General features: G+C 39.5%; 1 protein-coding gene across 2 annotated transcripts in view; it reads left to right on the top strand.

Moving 5' to 3' along the window:
- The window catches only part of PXDNL (peroxidasin like), a 419,206-nt gene that overhangs the window by 264,916 nt on the left and 135,620 nt on the right, over positions 1-18,670 (top strand). The window lies entirely within an intron of this gene.

Here is an 18,670-nt window from a genome sequence, read left to right as displayed (position 1 = left end):
CTTAACATATGCCAAACACTGGTCTTAGATGTACAACACTGGGTTTCTCTGGGGAATACAGTAATGAGCAAAAACAAAGTCCTGGTCTCATGCCAGTCTCATGCTGCAAACATTTTGATTGGAGAAGCAGACAAAAGCAAACACATATGTAAAGGATTTTAAAATGGAAGGTACAGTTGAGGAATACTCCTGAGTGAGGTTCCTGCCCAAATGCAAACATTTCAAAGGCAGTAAGGAACATTTTCCACATTAGGAAAACACAATTTCAATGTGGGTATATAATTTTTCTCCATTTTCCCAGGACTGTACTTGTTGGATCTTCAGGTTCTCTGCAGAGACAGGGAGGGTCTTACCCAGTTGCCTGGGCTCAACTTGGGTTGACACAATGTATGTGGGCAATGGACATATTTAAAATGATGTCACTTGTTTGAATTATTGCATCTTTGGAGGTTTAGCAACCCAAATTGATTTGAGTTATCTTCCTTTATCAATCCTATGTATGAGAAAGAATGTATATTGTACTATTGGAAGGTACAACCTAGAAGATTGCTGTATTACATATAATTATGTTATATATGTTTCAATGACCAAGTCATGTAAATTTTCATAACAGTATTTTTTTAAGGTTTTACTTATTTATTTGCGAGAGAGAGAGCACAATGCGGGGGGGGGGGGAACAGATGGAGAAGCAAACTCCACACTGAACAGGGAGCCCAATGCAGGACATGATCCCAGGGCACTGAGCTGAAGGCAGACGCTTAACCAACTGAGCCACCCAGGTGCCCCCATAACATAATATTAAATCTACCTAATAGGGTCTCAATTTTTGCATTTGCAAAGCTTTATCCAGTGATGTTCTTTACATATGTAGAAATCTGACACTTTTTACTAAGTATGAAATTAGTGGCTTAAAAAGAAAGGAACAAGGCTTATAATTTGGAAATATGTCACATTTGCTGACTGAACAACTGAGTCTTCTTTGTGATTTTATTCATTAACTATTTCATACAACATCGTGATTTTTTCTTCATATTTTTTCTTATCCTATTATCTTCTACATGTTAAAAGCTTATCTACTATTCATTTGTTTCTTATGCTTACAACCAAGATAGAAACAATGTATTCTCTATATAATGTTAACATACCCAGGATTTCACAGAAACAAACTTCCTCAGTGAGAAAAACAGCTCTGTGTTCTTCAATTATTGTAAACTGGTCTATTCATGGTTGACAAGCCTTCTGTAATCTGTATATGGCTTAAATCCAGAAATAAAAAATAGAATAAAACCATAGCTATGAGCATAGAGAAAACAATATTCATTTATGGGAAGCTTTGGTCAATGACATTTCTAGTTCTGTCTGAGGTGTAAATCTCCAGGTGGCAATCAGCCATGTCTGGAAATTGGATTTATGGGTTCAAGAGTGTGTTCCAGTCCAAAACATTTAGAGAATTACAGAATTTTAGAGTTGATAAAAATCTTGTGGAGCAATCTTAAATCTAACTTTCAAAATGTATATATTTAAAAAGTGAATTTGAGCTTCTGAAGCCAATTTAAAACAAAAGGGAGCAGGCATACATACATACAAGTAACAATGCTTTTCTCCCAAATGTTTGTGAACAAATACATTTATAGTAAATTTTTTTAAAGATTTTATTTATTTATTTGACAGAGAGAGACAGCCAGCGAGAGAGGGAACACAAGCAGGGGGAGTGGGAGAGGAAGAAGCAGGCTTCCAGCGGAGGAGCCTGATGTGGGGTTCGATCCCAGAATGCTGGGATCACACCCTGAGCCAAAGGCAGACCCTTAACAACTGAGCCACCCAGGCGGCCCTATAGTAAATTTTTAAATATGCTGCATCTAGAGACTTTTACTGCCTTTCGAGTAACATTTATTATAGTTCATTTGGTTTCTTTTGGAAATGTTTTGTTAATGACGTAGTAATCAAATGCCATGCTTGTCTCTAGTGATAAAAAGAAATCAGTAGGGTCATATTGGTGAAGTATAAGGACCAAGGGGAGGCTGCCCCAAGAGGGCCACTTTGGCATGAGTATTATTTTGAGTTAAAAGCATCCCAAACCCAGCAGATGCAGAAAAAGTTCTTTACCTACCCCTCAACTGCCTGCTTGTATCAGGAAGAGAGCTATTGATAGAGATTCCTCATTACCTAAGAAATGTCAATATAATAGGACAACCTTTGTTTTTCAAATGCCTCCTTTTCCGTTCTTGCTAATGGTCTTTCTCCCCTTTGTAGCCTCAGACCCCTACTCCACTCCTTATCTCATATAAGCATCATGTTGTCTGATTGTCTTTGGAATTTCCGTGTCTGTGTGGATTCCTTGTACATACACTATTAAATTTGATTTTCTCCTGTTAATCTGTCTCATGTCAATTTGATTCTTAGTCCAGCTGGAAGGATTTTGAAAAGTAGAGGAAATTCTTTCTCCCCAACAGAACTAAGAATGCTTTCTGGTTCTTTGCCCAGCTACTCAGATGTGCACCCTCCACCTTCGCCCTCAAGTTCATCCCAGCTCAGCTTCTGAAGTGACTTCTACTGAGGAAGAAGGAATAAGGCACAGGCTCAAGCACATCAAAGGCTGGCCTCTTGTTCTTTCCTCACTGCTTCCCATCCTCGGTCTTTTTCAACTAACCAGACATGTTATGTCAAGGACTAGCCTGGAAGAACATAGACTAACTTGGCTGGGAGCCCACTTCAGACTTTAGCCTGTATTAATCTCTTTTTTACCTGACTTATCACCCGTTAATCTCCTTCTTGGATCCAGGTCCTTAGCACCCTGTTAGCTACAGTCCACTATGAAAAAGTCCCAGATTCCTAATGCTTCTATGAGATTGATTTCATTTGAGTGATAATTCTGGAAGCTGAGGGAAAGGTGGGTCTTGTGTGAGGTCATGTAAGCATGCACCCTCCCAAGATGCCCTTTATCTTCTTAGAATCTATCTCACATGGCTCCCTCTTTACATACTACTCTCACAAACAAATCTACACTTTATGGCCAAGATAGGCATATATTGGAATACTTCCTCCTTTTTTATTTTGGCCCTTCCAGTAACCTCTGTTTGTGCCATCTTGCTTGGAAATCCCATGGTACACATTATATCAAGTTTATTTCTTACTTTTGTCTTCACAGTCAGGCGGTTTAGTTTTTGCTCTTCTCTTCAGTGTATTTCTTCCCTCTACTGGGTCTAACTTTGCTGCTTTCTTTTCTTCACAGCATGAGCTCTGAAGTTTCTACATTATGCTGCTTCTCTCTGAAATAATCTATATTTTTTCCACTTTCAAAGTTTTAGTAGATGTATAAATTGTGTGTAATACCCCATTTAGGAGATTTTATGGAAGTGATCTCAGAAGGAGCCATCTGACCCGATGAATATTGTCCACTGTGACAATGTCATAAAATTATGGTGCATGAAGGAAATGTGAGATCATGTCGTTATTACCTTGAGTTTAAATTCAAGTAAAGTATTTTAGCAAGTAACTTGGCTAGGTGATGGGGTATTAGAGTTCAGAACTTGGAAGAAATGTAATAAATGCTGTATGCTGGAGAAGGAGACTTCTACTTTTTCCTCTTCTCATGTTTCTCCAACATATCTTCTCAAGCTTACTGTATCCTTGACAAGGGAGTGTTGCATCTCCATTATGGGCATTTCTCCCCTTTCCTTTGTACCTTCCCACAGAAAAGGTAGGAGCAAATTTAGTGGGTTGGTGACTGATATTCCTGAACCAGAGTCTCCCTGCGGTGACCCACAGTGATGGCTGGGCCAGCCATCCTCTTTCTGTCTTATGTGTAGCTGGCCTGCAATCTAGTTGTTAAATGACTTTGGAGTGTGGTCTCCAGTCCTGCAGATATCTGAAAATAAGCTCGAGAAGAAGACCCTATGATTTAGATTTGGAAGCTGTCACTAAGAGCTTTGGCCTGTCACTAAGCCCTGCTTTGGCCTCAGCACTAAACCAAAGTGTCCATTCCAGTTTTTCAAAAGAACTTTGCACTGGGAGCCACAGATTGCTGGTACACACTAATAACAGCTTCTCAATTGGCTCTTGACCCTCATCTATGTTGTATGAGGGATGGGAGTATGGGTGGTATCCCTATGCCAAGACCTTGTCTGAAGTTTTAACCTTATGGATTTTTTTCTGTCTCCTCTGCCCACTACTTCTAATCAGATGCCATGGACATCTGCCACATGTCAGGAAAGTGCTGGGTGATTTTTTTATATGATCTGCAGTCCTCAACCACCTTGAAATGAAGCACCATTAGGTCCATCTCGCAGAGAAGTGAGTGATTTTTCTCAATGTCATAGAGTAAGGGGTCAAGTAGGGAGCTGAGTACAGGCTCCCATGCCCAAAGTTTGCAGTCTTCCATTGAACCACCCTGTCTCTGTAGATGGCCTGTGGTGACTGGTGGGTTTTCTCTTGGACACTTTCTGCCATTTCATCCCAGGCCCCTCTTTTCTTCATTTCTACGCCACTGTGAAAGCCTCAAGTCTCATCCCTTGTTCTGTTCCATTGTACTACCTTTGACCAGATTGTGTCACTAAATTGCAACACTGATGATATCAATTCCCTACACCTGAACATTTTAATTACTTCCTAAAACAAGTACAAATCTATCAGAGAAGACAATCTATCAGGAGAAAGACACAATAAAAACAATAAGTAATATACTGTATAGAATTATATAAGTATATGGCAAAGATTTAAAAATGTATTTATGTATATGAGAAAAAAACAGGGAAGGGAGGGGGCTTAGCAGTGCCAGGGAAGTGGGAATGTGGCTGTACTTTGAAACAGGAAGCTTCATTGAGGAGGGGCATTTGAGTCAAGACTTGAACTCAGGAGGAAATAGGCTTGTGTATGCCTGAGGGAGGCACAGAGCATGCAAAGGTGTAGCCCTTACAAACATCATAAACTAGGAGTGTGCCCAGAATGTTAGAGGAGTAGCTTGGATGCTGATGTGGCCAGAGCAAAGAGACAAGCTCAGTTAGCACAGGATGTTACAGATCAAATGAGTGGATTTGCTTTGTATTGTGAGTGATTTGGTTTTTGTTCTGAGTGAACACTGCAGGGGTTTGAAGAAAGAGATAGCAGGATTGATCTGACAGGTTTTAAAATGATTACTGTGACTTCTGCATTTTCTGCCTTCTTCTGACTTCTCTGTTGACAACAGGCTGAGGCCGAGGAAGAATAGGCAGGGGAGTAGTCAGGAGGCCCGTGGTATAAACCAGGACAGAGGTAGTGATGCCTCTGCTATACTTTGTAGCAGTATAGGTTTCACATGGGTGCACATTCTAGGTCTATTGAAAGTCACCACTTGGATGTAGGATTTAGAGAAAGAAAGAAGTCAATGATGCTATCAAGATTTTTGGCCTAAGCAACTAGAAGGAAGAGCCATCAGCTGAGATGGAGGAGACTGTGGGTGGGATGGGTTATAGAGGGATAATCAGGACTGCAGATGTGCACATAAGTTCCAGAAGTCTACTGGACAGTGAAGGGAGCATGTAAGGTAGGTAGTGGGCTCAGAGGCAGCAGTATGAGAGAGTAGTCTGACTTGGCTGTGCAGCTGGGTTGTCACTGGCCTATGGCAAGTATTCACAGCCACAAGACTGGATGGCACTGAGTGTGGATAGAAAAGGGGGAGTCCTCTGGACCTAGCCCTGTGTATCCCACACAGGAGTCTGGGTAAAGGAGAAGGAAACAGCAAAGAGATTGAGAAAGAGCAGCACTTTAGTGGGAGAGAAACCAGTGTGGAAAGTATATTGAGGAGGCGGGAGTCACCAAGAGGCTCAAATGTTGAAAAGTCAAATTTCAACACCAGTTCTAGCAATGACAATAAAAATGTGCTGAACTTACCTTGGTTGCTGTAGTGACAATTCAAAGATGTGCTCCTCTGTCTCTATTTCATACATTTCTCTGACATTTCAGTTACCTTCGTCTTTTACCTTAAGGAGGAAAATTGAGGGCAAAAGTTAATAGCCATCTCACTAGCTCTCTTGGCTACCAAAAGACTGTTATAAATTGGTCCCAGCCTGCTTCACTGGGTCACTTGCTCACCTCCCGCTTAAAGTGATGACCTCCAACTGTGCATCGGTACCATCCAATCCCTTCCCTTCTCTGCAGGGTCTTCCTTAACTTGCTTCATTTAGTTCTTTCCTCTTCTCTGGTACCCTTTTAATTGCTTCCCACCATTTTGTTTTTCCTGGGCTCTGGAGTAGCTCTTCCACTCTTCAGTCCTTCAGTCTGTACTCCATACAGCACCGAAAGCCACCACCACTCTTCCCTGTTTAAAAATCAAACCAGCCTTGTATCACTATATTGTACACCTGTAACTAATATAACAGTGTAAAAATTTGTATGTGTATGTATATGTGTATCAAGCTAGGCTCTAGCTCAACCTTTATTGACAGGAAGGGCCAGGTAATGTTGTGGGAGCTGTCCTGTGTTGTAGGATGTGGAGCAACAATCCTTGCCTCTTCCCATTGGTTGCCTATAGCAGCACCACCCCCAGTTGTGACAAACAAAAATATCTTCACAGATTGCCAAATATCCCCCAGTGTGGGCAAACGCACCAAAAGTTAGAAACCACTGATCTAGCTCATATCTCTCTCTATAGCTAACTTCCAATCTTCTGTTCACATCTTTACCAGAATAATGTTTCTAAAATAAAAAAATTCATTAAGGAATTCCATTTCTTTAAATCTTGTAATGTGTCCTGATCACTTTCAGGGTCAAGTTCAAACTTCCTTGCTGAGCTTCTCCACGTTTGCAGGCACAGATGCCTCTGTCCGACTACTTCTGTTCTGTAAAAGAGCCATGTGCTTTTATGCCTCTGCCCTTCTCATATACTTGTCTTTCCACTTCCTAAACTGCCTTTCTTCTTTTGTATCTAGGTAAGTACAGCTTGTTCATAAAAATTAGTTAAAGAATCCTATTTTCTGCCCAACCTTTCTTTACCTTTAAATCGGGTTTAGATCCTGCATACTCTTATGGCATTCCTTGCATACATTATCATAATACACAGCCTATTAGACTGCAGTCATTGATTTCGTATCTTTTATCTCTAATCAGACTCAAATCTCTGAGAAGGTCAAGGATCTTGTCTTACACTACAAAGGAACTCAATAAAGCCTATTAATGTTTTAATATGCTAAAGGATTACAGAGGAGTAAAGTTACTTTTGACATGAACAATCATTAAGTCCTTAGTGGAGAAAGTACTATTTCAATTGCATCTAAATGAATGAGAAAACATTTTAAACACAGACACTAGTTCAAAAAAAGGGAGATTCAGAGATAGGGAAATCAAAATTTGGTTAGAGGGTGGTTAGACTCACGTGAGAGAGGAGGGGAGTCACAAGTTGGCACTAGATCTTGGGAAACCTTGAATTCTAGCAGAAGACAGTGGGGAGATATTAGGGATTCTAATAAGGGACCCGTTTAATCAGCACTTTTTTCTATAAGAGCTATCAGATAATTCAATATGGTAAATTGAAAAGAAAAAGCTTGATTTAAGGGCCATTTATAGCTATTAGTTCAGGTGAAAAGAAACAAAGGCTGGAATTGGACTATACCTAAACTATTTTAGAAACATGACTTTTTCCATAAGTATTCTAATTTAGGATTGAAATAACTTTTTGAGGAGTCAAACTTGTACAATATAAATTTTAACTGATTTTAACTATTTAAGAATAAATATAATCCTTTGTATAATAGATTTTGGTAGAATACACTATTATTGACTTCAGCATAGCATGCAAATAAGATACTAGAAAGCTTTTCTCTTGAACCTAATGGATTATGGTAATTCAGTCATTTTTTCCTTTAAAATCAGTTAAAATAATTTACTGTGCTATGAAATAAAGATCTTTATTCAAATGCTTAATTAACTCCTAAACTGTATGAATAATTTATTGTTCTAACAGATCATTCCTACTTACTATTGTGCAATGAAGCTAGAAAATGCATATTTTAATCTCATCTGATTCATATGGAAAGTTTGGAGTCACACTGGTGCATCTAGCATGCAAAAATTCTTTGGTGAATATGGAAGCAGGGCACAGTAGATCTCCAAGTCAGCTGTCACCTCAGTGTGACTTCTTTGAGGTCTGTTTTATGTGCAGGTTTGTTGAGAGCTTATTTTAAACATCTCAGCTGCATGCTCCCAATTCATATCTCCTTAGCTTATGCTTTACATAGACACATGCCAAATTATATACGCAAACGCACACAGACTCACACACACATGTAACTTCTCTCTCCTGGCAGAGCTCCTTTTTTCTTTCTGAACTCAAGGCTTTTGAGGAAATAAAAAGTAGCTACTTTTTACAAAAGGGCTGGGTGCATTGAACTTATATTCTTTATTTGATTGTGCAGTTAGAACAGATAAATATAGTGTTCTTCTTCCCATCTCTGCTCTTGCGTTAGAGTGGGGTTGCCAAGGTGATGGTACAGCGCAGTGGATTTGTTTTTATGTGGCTCAGTGAGTTCACGCTAAAAGCTAAATCAATAGCAGCAACTTCTCTCCCTGAGAACCATTCTTTCTCTATTATTTTTGTTGTCATTCTCTGGCCACATGTTCTTGCTCTGCATGTTTTATAAAACTTGGGAAGATTTTTGTCCTCATTTGGGTGGGCTAATACCTAGGGCTGGCTGTGTAAGTCAATATTTACTCAGGTAAGAGCTGTCAAACACGTTGTGCATGCTCACAAAAAAAAACCGATTGTAAAACATCTCTTTGGAATGAGATTGATTCAGAAAGCCCCAGTTATTTGCTAGATGTCCTTCAGGTTTGTTAGCGCCTAATAAGGTTTTAGGAAATGTAATTAGACAAACATTATTACAGATCTCACAAAGGTCAGGGTTAATGTCAAAATTTGTTGTAATTCTTTGTCAAGAAAATGCAGTGCCCTTTAGGATGTTGAGCCAATATTAATACAGAAAATTTTCATTAAGGTTATAAGCCCATCTTTTGTTTTATATATGGTGGAATGTGCTAAGAGTACAATGTTTTAGCTTTTTCTTTGCAAAGGCAATGACTGTGTAAAGATGTGGCTGGTCATTTGTTCTTTCAGTGATCAAGTATATATTGAGTATCTATCTATCCTTTAAGCCTGTACTAGGAAACTGGGGATGTTGGATATGAGCTTAAATCCAGTACGTTCTCTGTCTTCATGGAACTTAGAGTCTAGTTAGGGAAGATAGACATGGATCAAACAACCACTCAAACTAGTATAAAATTGCAACTATGCAGTGCAATGAAAGCCTGTAATAGGGGATTTGACAAGGAGCCCAGCAAAGGCTTCTTGGAGGAAATAACACGGTTGAGATCTAAACACTGACTAGGAATCCAAGCAAAATGAGAAGGGGAAGGTGATCAGGCTGAGAAGACAACTGCATGAAGACCCCTGTGGGCAAGAGTATGGCAAATACAAGAGCCTGGGAGAAGGCAAGAGTGCTGGGATTGAGGTAGGAAGGAGAGCACGATAAAAGGGGAGTCTGGAAAAAATGTTTTCAGGTAAGATCATGAAGGGACTTGGCTTTGTTAGAGAACTTTATCTTTGTTCTTATACAAATTGAAAACATTTAAGGGTTTTAACAAGTATTTCTAGAGGAAGGAGAGCAGAAAGATATGGGTAGGCCAGTTGAATACTTCCTATATTGCAGTACGTCAGGGCATGCCTTGGTCCAGTGCAAACGTAGTGGGTAAAGGAGGATGGAATAAATTCAAGAGATATTTAGAAGGCAAAGTCAAAAGAATTTGGAGTTGGATAAGATATAGGGAGTGAGGGAGGAAGAGTCAATGCTAGTTTTCTGACTTTACACATTGATATGTGGTGGTTCCATTGAGACAGGCAACAGCACAGGAGAGCAGGTATGGTGGAGGGAGATTATGAGCTAGTCCTCAGGCATACTAGGTTTGAGACACCTTTGTGACATACAGAGGATATATAAGAAACTATATGTATGAATCTAGATCTTAGAGGTACATCTGAAGATATAATTTGTAAGCTTTCTAGATAGAGATGATTGGGGCCATGGGTTTAGATGAAATTATCTTAGGGAGGCTGGGTTTGACTAAACATGAAATGACAATGGTGATAATTTTCTTCCTTCAATATAAGAAGAGATAGCTACTGATTTATTTGTGTCTAAATTTCTTGAAATGATTCAAAACAGAATTCCAGTCTTTTCAAGTGATCATTCACATTTATCTACCTAGTAATAAGTACCTGAAAATGTCAGAAATTTCAAGAGCCTGGTAAAGTAAGGTTATAGGAGAAGATAGACTAGCTATATTACCAAGTTGAGAAGGGAGTAAAAAATCAGAGCTAAATCCCTCTTTATTTGACTGGGCTAAAATAATGGCATGAATCCAATCAGCCCAACAAAACATTATACTGCTTTGAATTGGGTTAAAGTAAAAAAAAAAATTTTTTTTTTCATTTTGTTAGGCAATTTGTTAAATAATATAGACTAAAAGCTACAATCAAACAGAACTCTCTTGTTTTCCTGCTAGGAACAAAATCTACTTTTGTTCTTTTTTCACATTTATTAGTAGTGAATTCAAATACTAGTTGCTTATCCTACCATGCAGTATATTAGATTGAAGTTCAGTAGAAAGTATTTGACCTGGAAGATTCACCCTGGATGAGTCTGTAATTTGGGAGATTTATTCTTGGGAAGCATTTCTCGAATGCAGAATAAACAGAGCTGTGATTAGTAGGTTCTCAGTATGTGCATGGTGGAAAAAATTATGCATTTCTTATGAATTTCTAATCATAAATTGTGAAGTATAGAATATTTATATGTAAAAATCAATATTTTAAAAATTCTTTAGTGACTGCGGAGTACAAGTCACAAAATCTATTGACAAAGAATATAATTGTAGATTAGTCCTTAACATCACAGTAGCTATGGTATTGAACAAAATGTACATTATTTTAACCCTTAGATTGTCTTCTGGCCCTGGTTTTAGTCGACTCAGTGATTAGAAGCCTCCTCAACAGAAGTTCTGCTCATACCTTCTTTGTAGTTACCTGGATACCTGCGCAAGCTCTACAGGATGCTTGTTTGACCAATGATGCCAATGGAAGTGCTTCTGCTAAACTCCAATTTTTATGCAGTGAAAATTCTAATAAAGAAATTGTTCACAAGAAGTTTAAAAAGTAGGAAGGAAGGAAAACAAAGGCTTAGCACATTCATAAAATACTTTTAATATCTGAAATTTGGCATTCAAGTGGCTGAATGACAGACCTTGGCTTGTGACCTCTTTTCCTGTGGCTTGTTATGTTGTTCCAGGAACTGGAATGTGATACTTTCACTCAGTTAAGGACTCTATACCTTCCAGTAGAGGAAGGCACTAATGTAGTGGGATTGACTGCCAGGCATGCTGAGAAGTAGCCTCCAGTGGCATCTGTGAGCCCAGGTTTCCCTTGATATGCAGCTTGGATATATTACTGATTAGCTCTTGAGTTCTCAACGTGGAGCAGACATTTCCCTACCTGAGAAAGGCTGTGCTCCTGATAATGTTGGATGAGGTCTCACTAGCTCATCTATGTGTGCTCTACCTGTCTTCTGATCTGTGTGCAGCCGTTCCCTTTGCCACCAGACAGACTGCCTGGCTCAGGAGATAAGAAAAAACAACTGCCTAAATTGAATCTTTTTCTTTTTTTTAATGTTTCTTTATTATATCATGTTAGTCCCCATACAGTACATCCCTGGTTTCTGATGTAAAGTTTGATGATTCATTAGTTGCATATAATATAACACCCAGTGCACCATGTAATACGTGCCCTCCATACTACCCATCACCAGCCTATCCCATTCCCCTCCCCCCCGAAGCCGTCAGTTTGTTTCTCAGAGTCCATAGTCTCTCATGCTTTATTCCCCCTTCTGATTAACCCCCTTTCTTTATCCCTTTCTTCCCCTACCAATCTTCCTAGTTCTTATGTTCCATAGATGAGAGAAATCATATGATAATTGTCTTTCTCTGCTTGACTTATTTCACTTAGCATTATCTCCTCCAGTGCCATCCATGTTGCAGCAAATGTTGAGAAATCGTTCGTTCTGATAGCTGAGTAATATTCCATTGTATATATGGACCACAACTTCTTAATCCAGTCATCTGTTAAGGGGCATCTAGGTTCCTTCCACGATTTAGCTATTGTGGACAATGCTGCTATGAACATTGGGGTGCATATGGCCCTTCTTTTCACTATGTCTGTCTCTTTGGGGTAAATACTCAGTAGTGCAATGACTGGGTCATAGGATAGCTCAATTTTTAACTTTTTAAGGGACCTCCACACTGTTTTCCAGAGTGGCTGTACCAACTTGCATTCCCACCAACAATGTAGGAGGGATCCCCTTTCTCCACATCCTCTCCAGCAATTGTTGTTTCTTGCCTTGTCAATTTTTGCCATTCTAACTGGCGTAAGGTGGTATCTTAGTGTGGTTTTGATTTGAATTTCCCTGATGGCTAATGATGTTGAACATTTTTTCATGTGTCTGTTAGCCATTTGTATGTCTTCATTGGAAAAGTGTCTGTTCATATCTTCTGCCCATTTTATGATTTGTTTATTTGTTTCTCACATATTGAGTTTGAGAAGTTCTTTATAGATCTTGGATACCAGTCTTTTATCTGTAGCATCATTTGCAAATATATTCTCCCATTCCGTGGGCTGCCTCTTAGTTTTTTTGACTGTTTCCTTGGCTGTGCAGAAGCTTTTTATCTTGATGAAGTCCTACAAGTTCATTTTATCTTTTGTTTCTCTTGCCTTTGGAGATGTGTCATGAAAAAGTTACTTTGGCTGCGTCGTAGAGGTTGCTGCCTATGTTCTCCTCTAGGATTTTGATGGATTCCTGTCTCACATTGAGGTCTTTCATCCATTTGGAGTTTATCTTTGTGTATGGTGTGAGAGAGTGGTCAAGTTTCATTCTTTTGCATGTAGCTGTCCAATTTTCCCAGCACCATTTATTGAAGAGACTGTCTTTTTTTCCACCAGATGTTTTTCCTGCTTTATCAAAGATTAGTTGCCCAAAGAGCCAAGGGTCCATTTCTGGGTTCTCTATTCTGTTCCATTGGTCTATGTGTCTGTTTTTGTGCCAGTACCATGCTGTCTTGGTTATCACAGCTTTGTAGCATAACTCGAAATCCGGCATTGTGATGCCCCCAGCTTTGTTTTTCCTTTTCAACAGTTCCTTGGCGATTTGGGGCCTTTTCTGGTTCCATACAAATTTAAGGACTATTTGTTCCAGTTCTTTGAAAAATGTCATTGGTATTTTGATCGGGATAGCATTGAAAGTGTAGATTGCTCTGGGTAGCATGGACATTTTAACTATGTTAATTCTTCTGATCCATGAGCATGGAATATTTTTCCATATTTTTGTGTCCTCTTCAATGTCTTTCAAGAGTGATTTATAGTTTCTAGAATATAGGTCCTTAACGTCTCTGGTTAAGTTAATTCCAAGGTAACGTATGGTTTTTGGTGCTATTGTAAATGGGATGGATTCCCTAATTTCTCTTTCTTCAGTCTCATTATTCGTGTGTAGAAATGCAACTGATTTCTGAGCATTGATTTTGTATCCCGCCACATTACTGAATTGCTTTATAACTTCTAGTAGTTTGGGAGTGGCTTCTTTTGGGTTTTCCATATAGAGTATCATGTCATCTGCGAAGAGAGACAGTTTGACTTTTTCTTTGCCAATTTGGATACCTTTTATCCCTTTTTGTTGTCTGATTGTTGTTGCAAGGACTTCTAGTACTATGTTGAATAATAATGGCAAGAGTGGGCATCCTTGTCGTGTTCCTGATCTTAAAGGAATGGCTTCCACCTTTTCCCCATTGAGAATGATATTTTCTGTAGGCTTTTCATAGATGGTTTTTATGAAATTGAGGAATGTACCCTCTATCCCTAAACTCTGAGGGGTTTTAATCAGGAAAGGATGCTATATTTTGTCAAATGCTTTTTCTGCATCTATTGAGAGAATCATATGATTTTTGAATTTTTCCTTCTGGATAAAATCTAGGACACTGATCGATTTGCAAATGTTGAACCACCCTTGCATCCCAGGAATGAATCCCACTTGGTCATGAGGGATAATCTTTTTAATGTACTGTTGGATTCTATTAGCAAGCATCTTGTTGAGGATTTTGGCATCCATATTCATTAGGGAAATCGGTCTGTAATTCTCCTTTTTGAGGGGGTCTTTGCCTCGTTTGGGGATCAAGGTAATATTGGCCTCATGGAATGAGTTTGGTAGCTTTCCTTCTGTTTCTATTTTTTGAAATAGCTTTAGGAGAATAGGTATTATTTCTTCTTTGAATGTTTGGTAGAATTCCCCAGGAAAACCGTCCGGGCCTGGAGTTTTGTTATTTGGAAGGTTGTTTATCACTGACTCAATTTCTTCATAATTAATTGGCCTGTTTAAGAAATCAATTTCTTCCTGTTTCAATCTTGGTACTTTATAGGTTTCCAGGAAGTCCTCCATCTCTTCCAGATTGCTTAATTTATTGGCCTAAAGCTGTTGATAAAAGTTTCTAATAATCCTTACAGTTTCATTTGTGTTGGTTGTGACCTCTCTTTTTTCATTCATAATCTTATTAGTTTGGGTCCTTTCTCTTTTCTTTTGGATAAATCTTGCCAGTGGTCTGTCAATTTTATTAATTCCCTCAAAGAACCAGCTTCTAGTTCTGTTGTTCTGCTCTACTGTACTCCTGGTTTCTAATTCATTGATTTATGCTCTAATCTTGGTCAGCTGCTTCCTCATGCATGAATTAGGCCTATCCCTCTGTTGCTCTTCCAGCTTCATGAAGTGAGAATATAAAAACTGCATTTTAGATTTTTCTATTCTTTTGAGTGTGGCTTGGATGGCTATGTATTTTCCCCTTAGGACTGCCTTTGCAGTATCCCATAGGTTTTGGACCATTGTGTTTTCATTCTCGTTGGTCTCCATAAATTGTTTAAACTGATTTTTGACTTCCTGGTTTATCAAATCATTCCTGAGCTGGATGGTTCTTAGTCTCCAAGTGTTTGAGTTTCTTCCAAATTTTTCCTTGTGGTTGAGTTCCAATTTCAAAGTGTTGTGGTCTGAGAATATGCAGGGAATAATTTCAGTCTTTTGGTACCGGTTGAGACCTGTTTTGTGCCCCAGAACATGGTCTATTCTTGAGAACGTTCCATGGGCATTAGAATAGAATGAGCATTCTTTGGTTCTGGGGTGTTGTGTTCTATATATATCTATGAGGTCTCCCATAACCTACATTCTTGCGTGTGGATTTTTTTAAGTCCAGATTCTATTTTAGCTTTCTCTTCTACTAACCCATCCTCCAATTTGCTGATATGTTCTTCTGCCTCATTCACCCTGGCCGTCAGAACCTCTAGTTTTGACTGCATTTGGCTCATAGAATTTGTAATTTCTGCCAGATTCGCTCTCATTTCCACCCTTAGAGATTCTATATTCTCATTAACATTTTCGTTAATACTTTTTTCAAGTCTACACATCATCTTGACCATTGTTACTCTGAATTCCATTTCTGATAATTTGGTTATATCCATATCCATTAGTTCTGTGGCAGAGGCCACAGACTCATTGTCTTTTCTTTGCTTGGGGGGGATTTCTCCTTCTCGTCATTCTGATGAGGAGAGGTTGCGGGGTTGTCTAGAGCCCAAATTATTGACCAAGACCCAGGCAGTGCACACTTGTTTTATAGGGACCTTAGGGATATGGGCTTCTTGATTTGATTTTTCAGCCTGCCTTTTGGGGGAGGGGCCTGCCGCGCTGATACTGAGGCAACCCTATTTGGGTAGAGTCTCCATGTCCCCTGGGAGGGGAGATGGAGATGGGCACTCTGTGAGCTGGTATTTCCAGGCTTTTGTTCTCTGGCGGCTTTTCCTGGAGGTTTGCGGTGCCTCTTCTGAGAGTCAGAGCAGCAGTGGCTGAATCTCAGCCTCTGTCTCAGAATAGAGGGATCACAGACCGTTCTCCATTGATGTTCTGGCCACTTTAACTCTGTTTCTCTTGGTGCTGCTCAACCCTGCAGCGTCCCGGGATGTGTGCCCCACACCCGGCGTCCTAGCCCTCACTTCCAGGGCTGGTGCGTCTCTGTCCTTTCTTTTTCTAACACCACCAGCCGCCAGCCGCCCTCGTGCACTCCAGAGCTCCCGGTCAGTCTGGTTCCAGTGAGTGCACCAGAGCTCCATTTTAGTCTGGTCGCACACATTCCTGGGCTCACAGTCTCAGTCTGCTCTCTCTGGGGTGCCGATCTTCAAGTCCGCCCGCTCCCCTGTACAGGTGGCTACTGCTTCCCGGCGCCCGAATGCAGCGGCTCCCTCCCCCTTCCATTTATCTTCCGATATCTGTGCGCGGTTTCACGGCTCCCGGCTTCGTACCTCAATACTCAGCGCTGGAGATGTTCATTTGTAGAGATCCAGATGTATCTGCCCGTATCTCAGGCTGATTCAGTGGATGTTCAGGCTGGTATGGTACCTATCGACTCAGGGGACCGGCTGAAAAGGGGGTCTCCCACTCCTCTGCCATCTTAACTGCTCCGAAATTGAATCTTGATCCCAGCAATTCCAATCTGTGCAAAATTGAGCAAGCACCTTAACCTCTTTATATCACGTTTTTCCCATTTAAATAATGGGGGTATTCGTAAAATTCATCTCACAGCATATTTGTGAGGATTAAAAATGTTGTGAGGATTAAAAAAATGACTAAATGCATGTAAAGTACACAGAACGATAGTGTTTGGTGTTGTTACTGTTATTATTACTTAGTTCATGCTAAATTTGAAGCCCTAATCAGCATTTATTCACAGTCATCATGAAGTGTCCCTTTGCACTCTACGTTAGTAAGCATGGAATCTCAATGATGCAATGCACTTCATTTGGAAAGAAAAATCTTGTAATTGACCTCTTTCCAAATCTTTCGTCACTGTGGTCACTGAAGGTCCTCTCTCTCTTTCCTCCCACACTTGGTCTTACCCCATACACCTCATTCCCGCCCCTTCTTTCTTGAATTCTTCCAGACTCTACCTCTTCCACTGTATGCTAGACCAATTACATAAGTAATGATTTTCAGAGGACAGTGTGTGGTATGTATGTCCGAGTGTGTATGTGTAATATGAAGAACAAAGACAAAGTTGTTTTATGCAAATATTAAGGCAATTATGTCTTACACAGTATCATTGTTGTAGCTTTTATAATGAGTGCAACCCTTGGAAGGAATTTTGTGACCATCAACCAGGATGCCAAATTTTAGAGAGTGGGAAGGTACAGCACTGCCTCCAGGATCCAACCTAACACAGTCTGAAATTATCATTCCTTTCCAACTACATCCTTTTCATTCTATTTTAATTATTATGCTTTTGCATTGGTGTCTAAAATGCTCATCCTGTAATAATGATTTTATAAGAAAGGAGCCTATGAATGAAGTAGAGGTGTTTCTTTTCCTTAAGATGTTTTTATTTTTTCTTTCAGAAGTAGTTCTAATTGTGGTTAAATAAATATATTTAATGCAAACATATAAAATATAAATCTTCTCTTCTTGTGTCCTCACTTCAAGTAAAATAACTTTCTGTTGACTAAGTCAAGTGCAATTTATGTGTTCTGTTTGGACATAATTCAGTGTGAGACTTGGTCTGTTCTTTCTCATGGTGAATTTTGGGTTTGAGGTGCTTTCTGCAGACAATTCACAATAGACTGCTAGATGTGACTGTCGGTTTCATTTCAATGATTTTGGAAAAGCTGTGTTTAGAAGTCAGGTGCAAGGTGGATATTCAAATTTTTGTAGAGAAGTATGTAGCCTTAGCAGTGGATCTAAGATTTGCTCTGCTCAGCCCTCTGCTTTGAAGTCATGTTTCTCCATTTCCTCACAGAATTTCTGAGAGAAAGGGAAACCTTTCTATCTTCAGTTGCGCTGCTTGTTACTTCAAGAGAAGCTTTTCTGAAATGACAGCTTTGGAAATATCCACTGGATTGATTGCATAGGGGGTTACCAAGGACTGAAAAGGTCTAGTTCTAAATGGATTAAAAGAAGATACATTACTTTGTATATTTCCTCAGGCATAATTAATTCACTTCAAATATTCATCCTATTACATAAAATATGTCATTTTTTGTCTTCTCTAGACTGGAACTTTCTTTCTATCCTGAAATATAATAAGCATGTGGTCCCTTGTAATGTGTCTTATTATGATTCCAGTCTTAATTATTATTCTAGCTTAACTTTAAAAATTTTTAATAGGTAGGGGCCCCTGGCTGGCTCGGTCGGTTAAGTGTCAGCTCAGGTCATTATCCTGGGGTCCTGAGATTGAGCCCCAAGTTGTGCTCCTTGCTCAGTGGAGAGCCTTCTTCTCCCTCTGCCCATCCTCCTGCTTGTGCTTGCTCTCTTTCACATGCTCTCTCTCTCACAGAAATAAATAAAATCTTCTTTAAAAAATTTAATGAGTAGAAGGGTAACTTCACCAACCATGTAGCATCCTCCTACTCAAGAGCACGACCTAAAAGAAGAGATAACATTGAGTTACTGCTTCTGGATGCGCTTCCTTTTGGTTCCCTGTTGGAACATCAGGTTTAGGCCCAGGACTGTAAGAGGGGACTTGAAATATTTCTGAGCTGAATTTCAGCTGAAGCTATTGTTAATTCCTCAAACATTTT

The sequence above is a fragment of the Ursus arctos genome, unplaced genomic scaffold (genome assembly GCF_023065955.2).
Source record: "Ursus arctos isolate Adak ecotype North America unplaced genomic scaffold, UrsArc2.0 scaffold_6, whole genome shotgun sequence".
Classification (NCBI taxonomy): Eukaryota; Metazoa; Chordata; class Mammalia; order Carnivora; family Ursidae; genus Ursus; species Ursus arctos.
This window is presented reverse-complemented; position numbering and strand designations above follow the sequence as displayed.